At 44.6% G+C, this 23,051-nt stretch overlaps 1 protein-coding gene and 1 pseudogene across 2 annotated transcripts in view; one reads left to right on the top strand and one right to left on the bottom strand.

Moving 5' to 3' along the window:
• Positions 1–4,996, bottom strand: part of LOC127468438 (uncharacterized) — a 114,909-nt gene extending 109,913 nt beyond the window's left edge. For both annotated transcript variants that reach the window (XM_051781593.1, XM_051781594.1), the window contains exon 1: positions 4,540–4,996. The gene's annotated coding sequence lies outside the window, so the exon portion shown is untranslated. The remainder of the gene's footprint in view (positions 1–4,539) is intronic.
• A 2,725-nt stretch (positions 4,997–7,721) lies between these two features.
• Positions 7,722–23,051, top strand: part of LOC127468439 (NADH-ubiquinone oxidoreductase chain 2-like) — a 97,052-nt pseudogene continuing 81,722 nt past the window's right edge.

Raw genomic sequence — 23,051 nt, 5'->3', positions numbered from 1 at the left:
TAGGACTTGTTTAGTGGTTGGAGAAGTAGTTCAAGTGGATAACAAAAATGTGTTGCTGAGAGGTTAGAAGGGTAGAAAGGGGTGGGATTATAGTGTTGTGGGTGGGTTTGTTAAGGTTTTATGTTCTTGTAGTTGAAATTACAACAATGGTTTTTCAGGCCAAAGGTCTTGGATAGAAACCAAGCAGGAATTGTTATGACGTACTTTATTTTTAAGTGTTAGTTTTATTTTGGGAGGACTAGCAGTTGCTTCTAATCCTTCTCCATACTATGCAGTAGTGGGGTTAGTGTTGGCGTCTATTGTAGGGTGTGGATGGTTAATGAGTTTGGGGGTGTCTTTTGTATCACTAGTGTTATTTCTGGTATATTTAGGTGGGATGTTAGTGGTTTTTGTGTATTCGGTCTCATTGGCAGCAGATCCATTTCCTGAAACTTGAGGGGACTGGCAGGTTGTTGGGTATGGTGCTGGGTTAGTTTTAGTGCTGGGGGGTGGGGTGTTTATTATAGGGCTATCTGAGTTAGAGTGGTTAGGGATGAACACGGTGGATAGTGGGGGTGTTTTATCTGTTCGGTTGGATTTTGAGGGAGCGGCTATGTTTTATTCTTGGGGGGTGGACAATTTTTAATTGCGGGCTGGGGTCTGTTGCTGACGTTGTTTGTTGTGTTAGAACTTGTACGAGGGTTGTCTCGTGGGGCAATTCGGGCTGTTTAAGGTGGTGTGGTTCAGAGAATAGTTTAATGAAAATGCCAGCTTTGGGAGTTGGTGATAAAGGTTTGATTCCTTTTTTTCTGAAGGGTTGGAAAAAAGTTTGGGACCAACTGTTAAAGGTCTATGTGGGTGGAATATTAGTTAGAGTAGTAGAGGCGATTAATTGGGGAGGTGAGAGGGTGAAAGGAAATGATGGGGTAAATTAAAGTGTAAACAAACAAATGAACAAATGAATGATGAAAGGAAATGCTGGGGTAAATTAAAGTGTAAACAAACAAATGAACAAATGAATGATGAAAGGAAATGATGGGGTGTCCTAGTTAGGACAGCTGAGATCAGTTCATCATGGTGGGTGTAACCCAAAACTGTATTCTATAGCCTTCCATGTCATTTCCCAGAAACTAGACTATTGTTGTCAATAGACTATTCGCACCCTCTGCCCATAGAGCCTGACTCCTCAGGCTATAAACTAGGTGTTAAGAGGCCTGTGAGATAGGAGGATGTTTCTGTCCTCACACCCTTTGTGGAACTCCCCACCCTGAGGGGAGCACTGAACATTCCTACCTGAACTGGAGGATATATAATCTTGGAGTTTTGGAACATTTTTCAACCCACTCGTGGGATCCAGAGGACGGCTGCAGCTCATCGCTCTCAACCAGACTTAGACCACCACTGGACTGCGATCACCAGTTCTGGCCAGACTGCAGCAGCTCTCCCGCCAGCAGGTTCTTCCCCTCTCCCTTTACTTTGGACTCAAACAGGGCCCAAGGAACACCACTTTGTTCAGGCCCCAGGGCACTGGGTTATACATTTGGGTTTTTGTGGGTTGAGACCAATTGTTGGTTTGTATTATTGTACTTACTGTATCATTTTAATAAATTGTTATTCTGACTTATAATCTCTCCTTTGAGTTGAGTTCATTCCCCCTGCTGGTTAACTTTTAAACCAGCACATTTTGGCGCCCAGCGTGGGGCAGAGAGAGAGAAGTCAGAATCACAATTTCATTTTAAGCATTTGTCTATTTGGATATAGAAACTCCCTGATCACCATGTTGTTTGATGCACTCACATGGATGTTGTATTTGAGCCTGTTCATATTTCCACAGATGGGGTATTATTTGCCTGTTTTGATGCTCTCTTTAAGACCAGGGAGAGGGATCCAAATTGTTTTATTAGTATATTATGTTTATGTCATTCTAACATCAGAAGCAATGAGTTTCATTGTAAATGTGTATTCAGTCCTGTTTGCCTGTCCTGGTTTGGGTTGCTACCTCTGGGGCCTCATTAAAAATCGTACCCAGCTTTTTGGAGGAACAGGGGTGGATGGTTTCCAGCCTCCCACCTCCTTCTTCCCCTTCAGACCTGCTACAACAGTTTTTGAAAATATTGAGTTCCCTTTTGATGTTAAGGACAGCATAATGTTATTGTTAGTGTTGCTCTGTCTGCTCTGTACTGTGTACACCATGTTTAGGGTCAGAAAAGTGCCTTTTAGGGAGGTTGTTTGGACACCTGCCCTGGGAGCAGATAATGCTGAGTGGCACGGGAAGTGGGAGGACATCAGCCAGTATTTGGAAAAGTTTTCTCCTCCAATGATCTGGAAATTCACCCCTGAACAACTGCAGGATCCTGTTAGCATGATAAGACTGGTGAAGGAAAAATGCTCTGGCAGCTCCAGAGACGGCCAGCTCACAGCAACCTGCTGGGCCCTGGCCACTGCCTACCGGGCACTACTTGACATGGTACAGCACTGTCAGGGGGAGGAGAGAAGGAGCAAATCCGCAGACACCACATCCACCCAAACCACAGCTGAGTCAGAGGGAGAAAGAAATAAACCAACCAGCACCGTGTCCACACAAACCATCGAGGAGCCAGAAGAACAAGCAAAACCAATAGCAGTCGCCCCTGTCCAGAAAAGGAAATCAAAGACTAAATCAGTCCGTATAGCAAATGATGACGAAGAGGCGGGACCTTCACATCCACCGGAGGAGACAGAGCCAGAAATAATCACTCGGTCCCTATCCCTGGGTGAGCTACGTGAGCTCCGGAGAGAGTTCACACGACAGGCGAACGAGTCCATTCTGACCTGGCTGCTCCGAATCTGGGATGCCGCAGCTAACGATATGATCCTAGATGGGAGTGAAGCCAGACAGCTGGGATCCCTGTCTCGAGATGTAGTCATTGATCAGGGGATTGGAAGGAGGCAGGAAACTCTCAGCCTCTGGCGGCGACTGTTGTCCAGTGTGAGGGAGAGATACCTTTGCAAGGAGGACCTCCACGTACAGCAAGGACAGTGGAACACGATGGAACAAGGTATCCGGTGCTTAAGGGAGTAAGCTGTACTGGAGATAATCTTTTCAGAGGATGAAAGATTCCCTAAGAGTCCAGATGGCGTACAGTGCACATCCCAGATGTGGTTAAAGTTTGCACGACTCGGGCCAGAAATGTATTCCCGCTACTTAGCAACGCTGCAATGGAGGGAGGGAGAGGACAAGGTGGGAGCATTGGTTAGTAAACTCAGGATTTATGAAGACACTGTCACCACCCCATTACGAGCCCACATCTCATCTGTGGAAACCAAACTGGCTGAACACGTCCGAAACCTGGAAGAGAAAATTGAAGAGGGACACCAGAAGCTAAGAGAAGAAATTAAGGAAGGGATTTCCCATATCTCGCCAGGACAAACAAGAGTCTCTGCTATTAGGAGCCAGCGTCCCCCAGCTAAGGAGAGAAGGTACACTCCACGTGGCGATCTATGGTTTTACCTCCGTGAGCACGAGAAGATATGAGGAAGTGGGATGGGAAACCCACCTCTTCCTTAGCAACCCGGGTACGTGAACTGAAAAGAGGAACAAATACCATAAAGAACTCTTAAAGAGTAAACGTTGCTCCAGTCTCTCGTGGGCAAGACTCCAGACGGTACAGGAATGATCCTCTTGAAGGGACCTCCAGGTCATACCCACAAGAAGAGCACAATGAGTACCATGACCAGGACTAGGGGTGCCCTGCCTCTAGCCAGGTAGAGGAGAGGGACAATCGAGTCTATTGGACTGTGTGGATTCGGTGGCCTGGCACATCAGAGCCACAAAGATATAAGGCCTTAGTGGACACCGGCACACAATGTACTTTAATGCCATCAAGATACATAGGGGCAGAATCCATCTCCATTTCTGGGGTGACAGGGGGATCCCAACAGCTGACTGTACTGGAAGCTGAAGTGAGCCTGACTGGGAAGGAATGGCACAGACACCCCATCGTGACTGGCCCAGAGGCCCCGTGTATCCTTGGCATAGATTACCCGAGGAGTGGGTATTTCAAAGACCCAAAAGGACTTCGTTGGGTTTTTGGCATAGCTGCTGTGGAGACAGAGGAAATTAGACAGTTGAACACCTTGCCTGGTCTCTCAGAGGACCCCTCTGCTGTGGGACTGCTGAAGGTTGAAGAACAATTGGTACCGATAGCCACAGCAACAGTGCACCGTCGGCAATACCGCACCGACCGAGACTCTGTGACCCCTATACATAAGATGATCCGTGAACTGGAGACCCAGGGGGTGGTTGGTCAGCAAGACTCGCTCACCCTTTAATAGCCCTATATGGCCAGTGCGTAAGTCCAGCGGAGAGTGGAGGCTGACGGTGGATTACCGTGGACTCAATGAAGTCACACCACCCCTGAGTGCTGCTGTGCCGGACATGCTGGAGCTCCAGTATGAGCTGGAGTCCAAGGCAGCCAAGTGGTATGCCACCATTGACATAGCCAATGCCTTTTTCTCCATTCCTTTGGCAGCAGAGTGCAGACCACAATTTGCTTTCACTTGGAGAGGTGTGCAGTACACCTGGAATCGACTGCCTCAGGGGTGGAAACACAGTCCCAGCATTTGCCATGGACTGATCCAGACTGCACTGGAAAAGAGTGAGGCTCCAGAGCACCTACAGTACATTGATGACATCATTGTATGGGGGAACACAGCGGGCGAAGTCTTCGAGAAAGGAGAGAAGATAATCCAGATTCTCCTAAGAGCCGGTTTTGCCATTAAACAGAGTAAGGTCAAGGGACCTGTTCAGGAAATTCAGTTCCTAGGAGTGAAGTGGCAAGATGGACGCCGCCTAATTCCAATGGAGGTGATTAACAAAATAGCAACCATGTCCCCACCAACCAGCAAGAAGGAAACACAGGCTTTCCTAGGCGCTGTGGGCTTTTGGAGGATGCATATCCCCGAGTATAGTCAGATTGTAAGCCCTCTCTACCTTGTGACACGGAAGAAAAATGATTTCCAGTGGGGCCCCGAACAACAACAAGCCTTTGAACAAATTAAACAGGAGATTACCCATGCGGTAGCCCTTGGGCCAGTAAGGACAGGACAGGACGTGAAGAACGTGCTCTACACCGCAGCCGGGGAGAATGACCCTTCTTGGAGCCTCTGGCAGAAAGTGCCTGGGGAGACCCGAGGACGACCACTGGGATTCTGGAGTCGGGGATACAAAGGATCTGAAGCCAGCTATACACCAACTGAGAAAGAGATCCTGGTTGCCTATGAAGGAGTTCGAGCTGCCTCAGAAGTAATCGGCACCGAAGCGCAGCTCCTCCTGGCACCCCGACTACCAGTGCTGGGCTGGATGTTCAAGGGAAGAGTTCCTTCCACACATCATGCCACCGATGCCACGTGGAGTAAGTGGATCGCTCTGATCACGCAGCGAACCCGGATAGGGAATCCTAATCGCCCTGGGATTCTGGAAATTATCACCAATTGGCCTGAAGGTGAGAGTTTCGGACTATCCTCTGAAGAAGAGGAGGAGAAGGTGACACGGGCTGAGGAGGCCCCACCATATGACAAGCTACCAACAGATGAAAGGCGATATGTGCTCTTCACGGATGGCTCCTGCCGCATTGTAGGGACAAACCGAAAATGGAAGGCAGCTGTATGGAGTCCCACACGGCGAGTTGCAGAAGCGACCGAAGGACAAGGTGGGTCAAGTCAGTTTGCAGAGCTTAAAGCCGTTCAGTTGGCTTTTGGATATAGCTGAACGAGAGAAGTGGCCAAGACTCTATCTCTACACTGACTCATGGATGGTGGCCAATGCTCTGTGGGGATGGCTGGAGCGATGGAAAAAGGCCAACTGGCAGCGCCAAGGGAAACCCATCTGGGCGGCGGAGATGTGGCAGGACATCGCTGGCCGGGTAGAGAAGCTGAGTGTGAAGGTCCGTCACGTAGACGCTCATGTAGGCAAGAAACGGGCTAATGAGGAGCATTGTAACAACGAGCAGGTGGACCGAGCTGCCAGGATTAAAGTCTCTCAGGTAGATCTGGATTGGCAGCACAAAGGAGAATTATTTCTGGCTCGATGGGCCCATGACGCCTCCGGTCACCAGGGGAGAGATGCAACATACAGATGGGCTCGTGACCGAGGGGTGGACTTAACCAAGGACATTGTCTCACAGGTCATCCATGACTGTGAGACATGTGCTGCCATCAAGCAGGCCAAGCGGGTGAAGCCTCTATGGTATGGTGGACGGTGGTCGAAGTACAGGTATGGGGAAGCCTGGCAAGTTGACTACATCACGCTCCCCAAAACCCGCCAAGGTAAACACTACGTACTGACCATGGTAGAAGGAAGCACTGGATGGTTGGAGACATACCCCGTGCCTCATGCCACTGCCCGGAATACCATCCTGGGCCTTGAAAAACAAGTCCTGTGGTGACACGGCACCCCGGAGAGAATTGAGTCTGATAATGGGACCCATTTCAAGAATGGCCTCGTAGACACCTGGGCCAAAGAGCACGGCATTGAGTGGGTGTATCATATCCCCTACCATGCACCAGCTGCTGGAAAAGTTGAGCGGTGCAACAGACTGCTGAAAACCACCCTGAAGGCACTGTGTGGGGAGACTCTCAAACACTGGGAGCTGCATTTAGCAAAGGTCACCTGGTTGGTCAACACCCGAGGTTCCATCAATCGAGCTGGCCCTGCCCAATCAGAACTTTTGCATACTGTAGATGGAGATAAAGTCCCTGTGGTACATATGAGAGGAATGTTAGGGAAGACTGTTTGGATTAGTCCCACCTCAAGCAAAGGCAAACCCATCCGAGGGATTGTTTTTGCTCAAGGACCTGGTTCCACCTGGTGGGTAATGCAAAAAGATGGGGAGACACATTGTGTACCACAAGGGGACCTAATTTTGAGTGAGAATGGTCTGTAATGTTTCATTGTATATATATAGATAGATAGATGTATGTATATAAAGGGATATAGTTTTTAAAGGGGGTTAATTTGGGCATGACATGGATGGCATAGAAGAAGGGGTGGATAATGTCCTAGTTAGGACAGCTGAGATCAGTTCATCATGGTGGGTGTAACCCAAAACTGTATTCTATAGCCTTCCATGTCATTTCCCAGAAACTAGACTATTGTTGTCAATAGACTATTTGCACCCTCTGCCCATAGAGCCTGACTCCTCAGGCTATAAACTAGGTGTTAAGAGGCCTGTGAGATAGGAGGATGTTTCTGTCCTCACACCCTTTGTGGAACTCCCCACCCTGAGGGGAGCACTGAACATTCCTGCCTGAACTGGAGGATATATAATCTTGGAGTTTTGGAACATTTTTCAACCCACTCGTGGGATCCAGAGGACGGCTGCAGCTCATCGCTCTCAACCAGACTTAGACCACCACTGGACTGCAATCACCAGTTCTGGCCAGACTGCAGCAGCTCTCCCACCAGCAGGTTCTTCCCCTCTCCCTTTACTTTGGACTCAAACAGGGCCCAAGGAACACCACTTTGTTCAGGCCCCAAGGCACTGGGTTATACATTTGAGTTTTTGTGGGTTGAGACCAATTGTTGGTTTGTATTATTGTACTTACTGCATCATTTTAATAAATTGTTATTCTGACTTATAATCTCTCCTTTGAGTTGAGTTCATTCCCCCTGCTGGTTAACTTTTAAACCAGCACATGGGGTAAATTAAAGTGTAAACAAACAAATGAACAAATGAATAATGAAAGGAAATGATGGGGTAAATTAAAGTGTAAACAAACAAATGAACAAATGAATGATGAAAGGAAATGTCTTTCTGGAAGGTACAGTTGGGTCTGGAAAAGGCCCTGCTGCTCTGCACCCTCAGGGGAGAAACCAGCTCCTGGGAGCTGTTGGATTCCATCCCACTGCGTGGTCCATGGTTGGACCATGACACTGGTGAATGACTCGAACAGTGTATTGATGAAGTGTCATTTCTAAAAATGTAAACAACATAACAACTGAGTAACAGTGAAAATACAGACAATAATATAATCATGTCTATCCCCAGTGAGGAGATCTAAGTGGATTACAGTGATCATTTACTTGGAGTCAACAGCACTTGAGATAATCTTTTCCCGGTTGGCAGACCTAGTTTCCAAGTTTGGACAGGTGAACAGGTGTGTCCAATCGTATGGGCTCGGACAACGCAATGAATCTCAGGAATTTCTGCAAAATATAAAGTCTAGTACAACAGAACTTCTCATTTCAGAATTTTATAGTCTGGATTCATCTTTAACTCCTTCCCTTACTAATGAATCCCCAAGCTAAACTAATCTCCACAATAAGCTTACTCCTAGGAACCTCAATCACAACTTCGAGTAACCACTGAATAATAGCATGAGTCGGCTTAGAAATTAACACTTTAGCTATTCTTCCATTAATCTCTAAAAACCACCATCCACGAGCCATTGAAGCCTCTACTAAATACTTTCTAACTCAAGCAGCCGCATCTACGCTACTTTTATTCTCCAGCATGACCAATGCATGATTCTCTGGCCAATGGGACATCACCCAACTAACCCACCCCATATCATGTATACTACTAACTATTGCAATTTCAATTAAACTAGGCTTAGTCCCATTTCATTTCTGATTTCCAGAAGTTCTCCAAGGCTCAACTATAACAACATGCCTCCTACTAGCCACAGTCATATAATTTCCACCAACCACACTATTCTACCTAACATCCCCCTCACTCAACCCAGCTCTCCTATCTTCGATAGCTATTGCTTCCGCAGCCCTAGGTGGCTGAATAGGACTTAACCAAACCCAAACTCGCAAAATTTTAGCTTTCTCATCTATCGCACACCTAGGATGAATAACTATTATTCTCAACTATAACCCCAATCTGACTTTAATTACGTTCTATCTATATACTGTAACAACTTCCGCCATCTTCTTCATCCTTAACACAACCAATACCCTAAAACTATCCACTGTTATATCCACATGAACCAAAATTCCATCACTGACCACAATCCTTATGCTCACTCTCCTCTCCCTTGCAGGTCTTCCTCCCCTAACGGGATTCCTACCCAAATGGTTAATTATTCAAGAGCTCACAAAACAAGAACTAACAGTAGTAGCCACAGCTATTACCCTACTCTCTTTACTTGGACTTTTCTTCTACCTACGACTGGCCTACTGTGCAACCATCACACTACCCCCAAACTTCACTAACTACATAAAACAATGACAAACTAACAAACCAACTAACACCCTAACCACAACCTTTACCTCCTTATCAATTATACTCCTACCACTATCTCCCATAGTACTCGCAATCCCTTAGAAACTTAGGTTATTTAAACCGAAGGTCTTCAAAGCCTTAAACAAGGGCTAATCCCTCTTAGTTTCTGTTAAGGTACACAGGATACTAACCTGCATCTCCTGAATGCAACTCAGATGCTTTAATTAAGCTAGAACCTCCCCCTAGACAGATGGGCTTTGATCCCATAAAATTTTAGTTAACAGCTAAATGCCCCAACCAACAGGCTTCTGTCTACTAGATCCCGGCGCATGTTTAATGCACATCAATGAGCTTGCAACTCAACATGAACTTCACTACAGAATCGATAAGAAGAGGAATCAAACCTCTGTAAAAAGGACTACAGCCTAACGCTTCTACACTCAGCCATCTTACCTATGACTTTCATCAACCGTTGACTATTTTCCACTAACCACAAGGATATCAGCACACTTTACCTTATTTTTGGCGCATGAGTTGGTATAATCGGCACAGCCCTTAGTCTCCTCATTCGAGCAGAACTAGGACAGCCAGGCACCCTTTTAGGCGATGACCAAATTTACAATGTAATCGTCACCGCACATACCTTTGTTATAATTTTCTTTATAGTAATGCCTATTATAATCGGAGGGTTTGGTAACTGATTAGTACCATTAATAATTGGTGCCCCCGACATAGCATTTCCACGAATAAATAACATGAGCTTCTGACTACTTCCTCCATCCTTCCTACTTCTTCTAGCATCTTCTACAGTAGAAGCCGGGGCCGGAACAGGATGAACAGTATACCCACCTGTCATGGTTTGAGATAGTCCCCAAATCCAATTCCCTAGCTCCATTCCCCCTCCCACATCTCAACCTAATGTGAGATGGGTTTTTCCAGACAAAACACACCAGACTCAAAGTGGGGGAAAGGGAATATATTACAATGACTGTACAAATAAATACCATATCACATTATACACATGATCACAAACTATCTCTACCATGACATATGTATTAACAGTGGATCAGATCTCTTCTCCCCTCCAAATAAAAGTCCAGGAGGGAAAGAAGGACAGATCCCTTCCAGTCCTTAAGCAGCAGCATCTTCTGAGGCAGCAGTCTGTCTGTCTTCTCCACATGCAGCAGCTGATAGCTGGATTTCTGCCAGCACTCACGAGGGAGGTATTCAAACCTCGGCCCCATCGCCTCCAACCGAGGGGTCTTCCGTGGGCTTCGTAACCCCAGACAAGGTCGTATCACCACGTCATATCACAAAGACACAGGGGGTCTTCGTGACGGTCTGGTATCTCCAGGAGACTCAGCTCCTTGCAGGGCCTCTGTGCCCTGTCTCTCAGGCTGCCACCGTGGCAGCAGTGCAAGGGGGGGAGAGCCAAGGTCAACTCCCCCCGCATTCCATCTGGCCGTCCCGGTCCAGCTCCGGGACGCTTTGAACTTCTCAGCTCCTCTCACTCCGGTGCTGCATGTCTAAAACTCTTCTCCTTAATAGGAGTCCATCTCCCTCTTCTCCAAGAGGGTCTCAAAGGAGTTTTGGGGGCTGGTACAGTCTTACCCCAAACTCTGTCTCTCAGCTGCTGGCTCTCTTTCTCCTAGCTCTCTTTCCAGAAGTCTTCTCTGAGGTGCTGCATGTTGCTTCTGCTGCTCCTCCGGTTCAAGTTCTTATCTCTGGCTCTCTGCCACCGTTTCTCTGGTCAGCGCCGGCTGCTGCTCTGTGCCCATGGAGAAAACATCTCCCGGCATACTACAGACACTTAGTCCAGTCTAAGACTGTTCCAAGTCTCTGCAATCCCCCCCCCCAGCCAGAGCTGGGGGGCCCCAGAGGGGCCAAGGGGCTCAGAGCCCCTTCCTCGTGGCTCTACAACATGGCCACCTCTCCAACAACAACCAAACTACAACTCTTCTTTTCCAGTGAGCTTGTGGGATGTTGACATTTTTGCAGGAGCGCCCATTGGACAGAACTCCAAAACTTCCAGGGGTTTCCACCCCTTGGGGTCTACCACTTTTCTAGCCTCTGGGGGAAAACAAGATTCAAACCATGACAACACTCCTAGCCGGAAATCTAGTCCACGCCGGTGCATCAGTAGACCTTGCCATCTTCTCCCTTCACCTGGCAGGTGTCTCATCCATCCTTGGGGCAATCAACTTTATCACCACAGCAGTCAATATAAAACCACCTGCTCTCTCACAATACCAAACCCCTCTATTCGTTTGATCCGTCCTAATTACTGCAGTTCTACTTCTCCCCTCCCTACCAGTCCTCGCTGCTGGTATTACAATGCTTCTAACAGATCGAAACCTAAACACTACATTCTTTGACCCCGCAGGAGGCGGAGACCCAATTTTATATCAACACTTATTCTGATTTTTTGGCCATCCAGAAGTCTACATCCTTATCCTACCAGGATTCGGAATTATTTCCCATGTTGTAGCCTACTACGCCGGTAAAAAAGAACCCTTTGGCTACATAGGCATAGTCTGAGCCATATTATCCATTGGTTTCTTGGGCTTTATCGTATGAGCTCACCACATATTTACAGTTGGAATGGACGTAGATACCCGAGCTTACTTCACATCCGCCACCATAATTATTGCAATCCCCACTGGCATTAAAGTCTTCAGCTGACTAGCAACCCTACACGGTGGAACAATCAAATGAGACCCGCCCATACTATGAGCCCTAGGCTTTATTTTCCTCTTCACCATTGGTGGACTAACAGGCATCGTTCTTGCCAACTCCTCCCTAGACATCGCCCTGCACGACACCTACTACGTAGTTGCACATTTCCACTATGTATTATCTATGGGGGCAGTATTCGCCATTTTAGCTGGCTTCACACATTGATTCCCACTGTTCACTGGCTACACCCTTCACTCTACATGAGCTAAAGCCCACTTTGGAGTAATATTCTTTGGGCTCAACCTAACATTCTTCCCACAACATTTCCTAGGCCTAGCTGGTATACCGCGACGATACTCAGACTACCCAGATGCTTATACCCTATGAAACACCCTATCCTCCATCGGCTCCCTCATCTCCATAGTAGCTGGAATTATACTAATGTTCATTATCTGAGAAGCCTTCGCATCCAAACGGAAAGTAGTGCAACCAGAACTTACCTCCACAAACATTGAATGAATTCACGGCTGCCCTCCTCCCTACCATACCTTTGAAGAACCAGCTTTTGTCCAAGTACAAGAAAGGAAGGAATCGAACCCTCATAAGCTGGTTTCAAGCCAACCGCATCAAACCACTCATGCTTCTTTCTTATGGGTTGTTAGTAAAATCATTACATAGTCTTGTCAAGACTAAATCACAGGTGAAAACCCAGTACATCCCATCCCAACTCCATGGCCAACCACTCTCAATTTGGTTTTCAAGACGCTTCATCCCCTATTATAGAAGAACTTATTGAATTTCACGACCACGCCCTAATAGTCACACTAGCCATTTGTAGCCTAGTCCTGTATTTACTAGCTCTTATACTTATAGAAAAACTATCCTCCAACACCGTCGACGCACAAGAAGTAGAACTTGTCTGAACAATCTTACCTGCCATTGTCCTAATTATACTAGCCCTCCCATCCCTTCAAATCCTCTACATGATAGACGAAATCGATGAGCCTGACCTCACCCTCAAAGCTATTGGCCACCAATGATACTGATCCTACGAATATACAGACTTTAAAGATTTATCTTTTGACTCTTACATACTACCAACTATGGATCTACCACTCGGTCATTTCCGCCTCCTAGAAGTTGATAACCGCATCGTCATTCCAATAGAATCCCCGATTCGAATTATTGTCACAGCTGATGACGTTCTCCACTCCTGAGCTGTTCCTAGCCTTGGTGTAAAAACCGATGCAATTCCAGGACGACTGAACCAAACTTCCTTTATCACAACCCATCCTGGAATCTTCTACAGTCAGTGCTCAGAAATCTGTGGAGCCAACCACAGCTTCATACTTATCGTAGTAGAATCAGCCCCTCTAACACACTTTGAAAACTGATCTTCACTTCTAACATCCTAATCATTCAGAAACTATGAAGCAGCACTAGCCTTTTAAGCTAGAGAAAGAGGATTATTCACCCTCCTTAATGACATGCCCCAACTAAACCCCGCACCTTGACTTTTTATCATACTAACTTCATGATTCACTTTTTCTCTTATCCTTCAACCTAAACTCTTACTATTTACCCCAACTAACTCACCCTCCAACAAAACACTACCCACTATAAAAACCCATTCCTGAAACTGACCATGAACCTAAGCTTCTTTGATCAATTCATAAGACCAACCCTCCTCGGAATCCCCCTTATCCTCATCTCGCTGTTATTCCCAACCCTATTACTTCCTTCTCCTGGCAATCGATGAGTTACAAATCGTCTTTCAACTCTTCAACTCTGATTTCTCCATTTAATCACAAAACAACTAATAACCCCATTAAACAAAAAAGGTCATAAATGAGCCCGAATCCTATCATCACTCATAATTATACTTCTAACAATTAACCTATTAGGCCTCCTACCTTACACATTCACACCTACTACCCAACTATCAATAAACCCAGCCCTCGCCTTCCCTCTATGACTTGCCACCCTGCTAACAGGCCTACGAAACCAACCTTCAGCTTCCCTTGGACACCTCCTACCAGAAGGAACCCCAACACCTCTAATTCCTGCCCTCATCATAATTGAAACAAGAAGCCTTCTCATTCGCCCTTTAGCCTTAGGAGTTCGCCTCACAGCCAACCTCACAGCAGGACACCTGCTCATCCAACTCATTTCAACAGCCACTACCGTCCTCCTTCCCATTATACCTACCGTGTCCCTTCTAACTAGAACAATTCTACTCCTCTTAACAATTCTAGAAGTGGCCGTGGCAATAATCCAAGCGTATGTCTTTGTACTTCTTCTAAGCCTTTACTTACAAGAAAACATTTAACCCTTAATGACACACCAAGCCCACTCATTTCACATAGTAGACCCAAGCCCTTGACCCATTTTTGGAGCAGCAGCCGCCCTCCTCACTACCTCTGGGTTAGCCATATGATTTCACCACAACTCTATCCAACTCTTACTCCTAGGCCTACTCTCTATAATCCTAGTGATACTCCAATGATGACGTGACATCGTACGAGAAAGCACATTCCAAGACCACCATACCCCTACAGTCCAAAAGGGCTTACGTTACGGAATAATTTTATTTATTACATCCAAAGCATTCTTCTTCCTAGGATTCTTCTGAGCATTCTTCCACTCCAGCTTAGTCCCCACTCCAGAACTCGGAGGACAATGACCTCCTATAGGAATCAAACCTCTCAATCCAATAGAAGTCCCCCTACTAAACACTGCTATCCTCCTAGCCTCAGGAGTCACTGTCACGTGAGCACATCACAACATTACAGAGGGCAATCGGAACCAAGCTACCCAAGCCCTACCCTGTTATAACTGTCCTATTAGGATTCTACTTTACAACACTTCAAGCAATAGAATATTATGAAGCTCCATTCTCAATTGCCGACGGAGTCTATGGATCAACCTTTTTCATCGCCACAGGATTTCACGGTCTCCACGTAATCATTGGATCCTCCTTCCTCTTGATTTGCCTCCTCCGCCTCGTAAAATTCCACTTCACATCCAACCACCACTTTGGCTTTGAAGCAGCGGCCTGATACTGACATTTTGTTGACATTATCTGACTGTTCCTCTACATAACAATCTATTGATGAGGATCTTGCCCTTCTAGTATATTAATTACAATTGACTTCCAATCTCTAAAATCTGGATCAAACCCAGAGAAAGGCAATTAACATAATCCTCTTTATATTCACAATTTCCATATCACTGTGTATCATCCTAACTTCACTAAACCTCTGATTAGCCCAAATAAATCCAGATTCAGAAAAATTGTCCCCATACGAGTGTGGCTTTGACCCACTGGGCTCTGCCCGCCTCCCATTTTCAATCCGATTCTTCCTTGTCGCAATCTTATTCCTCTTATTTGACCTAGAAATTGCCCTCCTACTGCCCCTCCCATGAGCTACTCAACTCCTCTCCCCTCTCACTACCCTAACATGAACCTCCGCAGTCATTCTCCTCCTCGCATTAGGGCTAATCTATGAATGAATTCAAGGGGGCTTGGAATGAGCAGAGTAACTTCAGAAAGTTAGTCTAGCAAAGACAGTTGATTTCGGCTCAACAAACCACAGTCCTACCCCGTGACTTTCTCAATGACCTTTCTGCATCTAAGCTTCTACTCTGCCTTCACCCTAAGCAGTTTAGGACTAGCCTTTCACCGAATACACCTAATTTCTGCCCTACTATGCTTAGAAAGTATAATACTATCAATATATATTGCCCTCTCTATGTGACCTATTCAAACTCAGACAACATCCCCCACCTTAATACCCATCCTTATGTTAGCGTTCTCAGCCTGTGAAGCAGGCACTGGCCTAGCAATCCTAGTAGCTTCCACCCGAACTCATGGATCAGACCATTTACACAATCTAAACCTTCTACAATGTTAAAAATTATTCTTCCCACAATCATATTACTCCCCATAACCCTCTTATCTCCTCCAAAATTTCTATGACTCAATGTCACCTCGCACAGCCTCTTAATTGCAACCGCTAGCTTACAATGGCTTCCTTCAACCTATTATCCTAGCAAAAACCTATCATCATGACTTGGAACCGACCAAATTTCATCCCCCTTATTAGTTCTATCTTGTTGACTTCTACCTCTTATAATTCTAGCAAGCCAAAATCACCTTCAACAAGAACCTCCTACACGAAAATATATTTTTACCATAACCATGATCCTCACTCAACCATTCATTATCTTAGCCTTCTCAGCCTTAGATCTGATACTATTTTATATCGCATTCGAAGCTACCCTAATCCCCACCCTAATCCTAATCACACGATGAGGTAGCCAACCAGAACGTCTAAGCGCTGGAATCTACCTCTTATTTTATACACTAATTAGCTCTCTCCCCCTACTGGTAGTAATTCTCTATCTTCACACTCAAACAGGAACTATACACATCACTATAATAAAACTTTCACACTCACCTCTTACAAACTCCTGAACAGGCCTCATATCAAGTCTAGCCCTGTTGCTTGCTTTCATAGTAAAAGCTCCCCTTTACGGTTTACACTTATGACTCCCAAAGGCTCACGTAGAGGCGCCAATCGCAGGATCTATACTCCTAGCTGCGCTCCTCCTCAAACTTGGAGGATATGGCATTATGCGTATCTCAATAATTACAAACTCCCTATTAGACTACCTCTACTACCCATTTTTAACCCTAGCCTTATGAGGGGCACTAATGACAAGCTCCATCTGCCTACGCCAAATCGACCTCAAGTCATTAATCGCCTATTCCTCAGTAAGTCACATAGGTCTAGTCATTGCCGCAACAATAATCCAAACCCACTGATCCTTTTCAGGGGCCATAATCCTAATAATCTCACATGGTCTCACCTCTTCCATGCTATTTTGCCTAGCTAATACAAACTATGAACGTATACATAGTCGTACTCTCCTTCTAACACGAGGCCTACAACCCCTTTTACCTCTTACAGGACTCTGATGACTCCTGGCCAACTTAACAAACATAGCCCTTCCCCCTACTACTAACCTAATAGCTGAATTAACTATCATAATTGCACTCTTCAACTGATCCACCTTTACCATTATCCTAACTGGGACCGCAACCCTACTAACTGCAGCCTATACCCTCTACATGCTCCTTATAACCCAACGAGGCCCAACTCCAACCTATATTACAACCATCCAAAATTCAAATACACGAGAACATCTCCTTATAACACTTCATATCCTACCCTCCCTCCTCCTCATCCTAAAGCCAGAGCTAATCTCAGGAATTCCCACATGCAAGCATAGTTTTAAACCAAACATTAGACTGTGATCCTAAAAATAGAAGTTAAACTCTTCTTGCCTGCCGAGGGGAGGTTTAACCAGCAAGAACTGCTAACTCTTGCATCTGAGCCTAAGACCTCAGCCCCCTTACTTTTAAAGGATAATAGCAATCCACTGGTCTTAGGAGCCATTCATCTTGGTGCAAGTCCAAGTAAAAGTAATGGACTACCCATTAATCCTCAACACTTCTATATTTTTGACCCTGGCTACCCTCTCTATGCCTATCTTACTCCCCCTCCTATCCAAAAACTTTCTAAACTCTCCAACAACCATCATGCACACTGTTAAAACTTCCTTTATAATTAGTTTAGTTCCCATAATCCTCTCCATCTACCTGAATATAGAAAATACCACTTTCTATTGAGAATGAAAATTTATTGCAAACTTCAAAATCCCCTTTAGCCTTAAAATAGACCAATACTCCCTAACATTTTTTCCTATTGCACTATTCGTAACATGATCCATTCTTCAATTTACAACATGATATATGGCCTCAGAGCCCCACACCACAAAATTTTCTCTTTACCTTCTAATCTTTCTCATTGCAATACTCACCTTAATCATCGCTAATAATATATTCCTCCTATTTATCGGCTGAGAGGGAGTTGGAATTATGTCCTTCCTCCTGATTGGATGATGACATGGCCGAGCAGAAGCCAACACCGCCGCACTTCAAGCCGTACTTTACAACCGTATCGGGGATATTGGACTAATCCTCTGCATAGCATGACTGGCATCCTCAATAAACACCTGAGAGATCCAACAGCAGTCCTCCCCAGACCAAATACCCCTTCTCCCTCTCTTAGGACTCATCCTAGCCGCCACAGGTAAATCCGCCCAATTTGGCCTACACCCATGACTCCCTGCAGCTATAGAAGGACCAACCCCGGTATCCGCCCTACTCCATTCCAGCACAATAGTAGTTGCCGGAATCTTCTTACTTATTCGCACTCACCACATATTATGTAACAACCAAATTGCCCTAACTATGTGCCTTTGTATAGGTGCCCTATCCACCCTATTTGCCGCTACATGCGCTCTTACCCAGAACGACATCAAAAAAATTATTGCCTTTTCCACATCCAGCCAACTAGGACTAATAATAGTCACTATTGGCCTAAATCTACCCCAACTAGCCTTCCTACACATCTCCACACACGCATTCTTTAAAGCCATACTCTTCCTCTGCTCTGGGTCTGTCATTCACAGCCTTAACGGCGAACAAGACATTCGAAAAATAGGAGGATTACAGAAACTACTCCCTACAACTACTTCATGCCTAACAATTGGAAATTTAGCTCTCATAGGAACACCATTTTTAGCAGGGTTTTACTCAAAAGATCTCATTATTGAAAGCCTTAACACCTCCTACCTAAACACCTGAGCACTTCTACTAACCCTTATAGCTACAGCTTTCACCGCAACTTACAGCCTACGTATAGCCCTACTAGTACAAACTGACTACACCCGAATTCCCTCCATTACTCCTATTAATGAAAACGACCCAGCAGTCACAAACCCAATTACTCGTCTTGCCTTAGGAAGTATTATAGCTGGCCTACTAATTACCTCCTATATCTCCCCTGCAAAAACCCCTCCTATAACCATACCACTAATCACAAAAACCACTGCTATCATTGTTACAACATTAGGCATTATTCTGGCATTAGAATTATCAAAACTCACACACGCCTTCTCTACCCCTAAACAAAATACCACTACAAACTTCTCCAGCACTCTAGGATATTTTAACCCCCTTATACACCGCCTCAGCCCCACTAAGCTCCTAAACAACGGCCAGAACATTGCATTCCATTTAATCGACCTATCTTGATATAAAAAAATAGGCCCAGAAGGGCTAGCAACCCTTCAACTCAAAATATCCAAAATCTCAACCACCCTACACTCCGGACTAATCAAAACCTATCTAGGATCCTTCGCTTTATCTATCCTTATTATAATCTTATTCACACAGAACTAAGAATTAATGGCCCCTAACTTACGAAAACATCACCCCCTTCTAAAAATAGTTAATAATTCTTTAATTGACCTCCCAACACCACCAAACATTTCCGCCTGATGGAACTTTGGATCACTTCTTGGCATCTGTCTAACAATCCAAATCACCACTGGCCTCCTACTAGCAATACATTATACAGCAGATATCACCCTGGCATTTACATCCGTCGCCCACACATGCCGAAATGTTCAATTCGGCTGATTAATTCGAAACCTTCATGCAAACGGCGCTTCCTTTTTCTTCATATGCATTTACCTGCACATCGGACGAGGCTTCTACTATGGTTCCTACCTATATAAAGAAACCTGAAACACAGGAGTTATTCTCCTCTTAACTCTAATGGCAACTGCCTTCGTAGGATACGTCCTCCCATGAGGCCAAATATCATTCTGAGGCGCTACAGTAATTACTAACCTATTCTCAGCAATTCCTTACATTGGCCAAACACTTGTAGAATGAGCTTGAGGAGGATTCTCAGTCGACAACCCCACACTTACCCGGTTCTTTGCCCTCCACTTCCTCCTCCCATTCCTAATTGCAGGCCTCACCCTCATCCACTTAACTTTCTTACATGAAACAGGCTCAAACAACCCCCTAGGTATTTATTCAGACTGCGACAAAATCCCATTCCACCCCTATTTTTCGATAAAGGATATTCTAGGCCTTTTGTTCCTCCTCATCCCCCTGATAACACTTGCCATATTCTCACCTAACCTCCTAGGAGATCCAGAGAATTTTACACCCGCAAACCCACTAGTAACACCTCCCCACATCAAACCTGAGTGGTACTTCCTATTTGCATCTGCTATCCTACGGTCAATCCCAAACAAATTAGGAGGAGTTCTAGCCCTAGCCGCCTCCGTCTTAATCCTATTTCTAGCCCCATTCCTCCACATATCAAAACAGCGAACTATAACCTTCCGACCTCTCTCCCAACTTTTATTCTGAATCCTAGTAACAAATCTTTTAATCCTTACATGAATCGGTAGCCAACCAGTCGAACATCCATTTATTATCATCGGACAACTTGCCTCAACTACGTACTTCACAATCATTCTCATCTTATTTCCCATCACCAGCCTCCTAGAAAATAAGATACTCAACCTCTAACTACTCTAATAGTTTATAAAAAACGTTGGTCTTGTAAACCAAAGACTGAAGGCTGCCCCCTTCTTAGAGTTTTCCAAAAAACACCCAAACACCCCCCAACTTTCCAATCAACACGTACATCAAGGGGAGGGGCCCCCCCCTCCCCCCATAACCTACGGTATGTACTACTTTGCATAGCATTCTCCACCACATTAGACATAACATGCATGTAGGAGAATCTGACATAATATTATTGCAAATCCATCCAAATATTCCATACTATCTCCCATACAATCCAAAACTTGTCATCAACAGACCTAGGCACATTCCCACACAAGAACATAACATGTCATGTTCTAGGAATAATACCGCTAACCGAACTAAAACCTAAAACTGCCAGTTTTCGCATAAAATCCCCCTCAACACGAGGAACGCCACAGGACCTAAAATCCATGGTCCATGGACCACTCACCACTTAACCTTGCTCTATGTACCAACCAAGAAGTGCTGGGTTATTTATTAGTCGTACTCCTCACGAGAAACCAGCAACCCGGCGTTAGTAATGTTTATCATGTCCAGCTTCAGGTGTATTCTTTCCCTTTCCACCAATAACCCACTCTCATAACTTGCTCTTTGGCGCCTCTGGTTCCTCGGTCAGGGCCATAACTTGCTTAATTTTCCTAAACTTGCGCTCCGTTACTAATGGTTGGGGATGCTCGGCCAATTTGGACCTCGTGATCGCGGCATTTTCCCTCTTCTAAACTTTTGGGTTTTTTTTTTTGGGTAGATCTCAATAAGCCCTTCAGAGTGCTCCGCCAGGGGGCTCCCATATATGGTTGACATGTACCCCTTATGGTCGGCGAGCGGTTTTCTCACTTTCGCGTGAAAATTAATGATATGGTTTCCAAGTGTGCTATTCGGTCTCATAATTGATGTACTGATGCACCGTCACGTGCTGTTGGCTTGGTTTTTCCATTACGTCTCTCATCAAGTTGCAGTTTAATTAATGCACGCCAGACATGATTTTTGTCGTCAATTTCACAAAAAATTGCAAAAAATTGCAAAAAATTTGCCATTTTTTGCAATGATCTAGGGACTTTCCCTCTAATCATCAATAATTTTTGTTTTTTAAACTTTTAACAAAAATTTCAAATTTTATAAACTTTCCATTCCCCTAATTTTCCAATTAAAACATTTGTATCATCAATTTGTTAAATTTTTTTAATACACTTTAATTCACCCCATCATTTCCCTTTATCATTCATTTGTTAATTGCTTGTTTGTTTGTTTGTTTACACTTTAATTCACCCCATCATTTCCCTTTATCATTCATTTGTTAATTGCTTGTTTGTTTGTTTGTTTACACTTTAATTCACCCCATCATTTCCCTTTATCATTCATTTGTTAATTGCTGGTTTGTTTGTTTACACTTTAATTCACCCCATCATTTCCCTTTATCATTCATTTGTTAATTGCTTGTTTGTTTGTTTGTTTACACTTTAATTCACCCCATCATTTCCCTTTATCATTCATTTGTTAATTGCTTGTTTGTTTGTTTGTTTACACTTTAATTCACCCCATCATTTCCCTTTATCATTCATTTGTTAATTGCTTGTTTGTTTGTTTGTTTACACTTTAATTCACCCCATCATTTCCCTTTATCATTCATTTGTTAATTGCTTGTTTGTTTGTTTGTTTACACTTTAATTCACCCCATCATTTCCCTTTATCATTCATTTGTTAATTGCTTGTTTGTTTGTTTGTTTACACTTAAATTCACCCCATCATTTCCCTTTATCATTCATTTGTTAATTGCTTGTTTGTTTGTTTGTTTACACTTTAATTCACCCCATCATTTCCCTTTATCATTCATTTGTTAATTGCTTGTTTGTTTGTTTGTTTACACTTTAATTCACCCCATCATTTCCTCTCACCTCCCCAATTAATCACCCCTGCTACTCTAATTAACATCCCGCCCACATGGGCCTTTAACAATTAACCCCAAACTTTTTTCCAACCCTTCAGAAAAAAAGGAATCAAACCTTTATCACCAACTCCCAAAGCTGGCATTTTCATTAAACTATTCTCTGAACCACACCACCTTAGATCGCCCGAATCGCCCCCCGAGACAACCCTCATACAAGTTCTAGTACAACAAACAACGTCAACAACAGACCCCAGCCCGCAATTAAAAATTGACCAACCCCCCAAGAATAAAACATGGCCGCTCCCTCAAAATCCAACCGAACAGATAAAACACCCCCACTATCCACCGTGTTCATCCCCAACCACTCTAACTCAGACAGCCCTACAATAAATACCCCGCCCCCCAACACTAAAACTAACCCAACACCATACCCAACAACCCGCCAGTCCCCTCAAGTTTCAGGAAATGGATCTGCTGCCAATGAGACTGAATACACAAAAACCACCAACATCCCACCTAAATATACCAGAAATAGCACTAATGATACAAAAGACACCCCCAAACTCATTAACCATCCACACCCTACAATAGACGCCAACACTAACCCCACTACTGCATAATATGGGGAAGGATTAGAAGCAACTGCTAATCCCCCCAAAATAAAGCTAACACTTAAAAATAGTATAAAGTACGTCATAACAATTCCTGCTTGGCCTCTATCCAAGACCTTTGGCCTGAAAAACCATCGTTGTAATTTCAACTACAAGAACATAAAACCTTAACAAATCCACCCCTTTCTACCCCTCAAAGCCCCTCAACA

This window comes from Manacus candei, unplaced genomic scaffold (genome assembly GCF_025592945.1).
Source record: "Manacus candei isolate 608988 ecotype Guabito, Panama unplaced genomic scaffold, ASM2559294v1 h1tg000015l, whole genome shotgun sequence".
Taxonomy (NCBI): domain Eukaryota; kingdom Metazoa; phylum Chordata; class Aves; order Passeriformes; family Pipridae; genus Manacus; species Manacus candei.
This window is presented reverse-complemented; position numbering and strand designations above follow the sequence as displayed.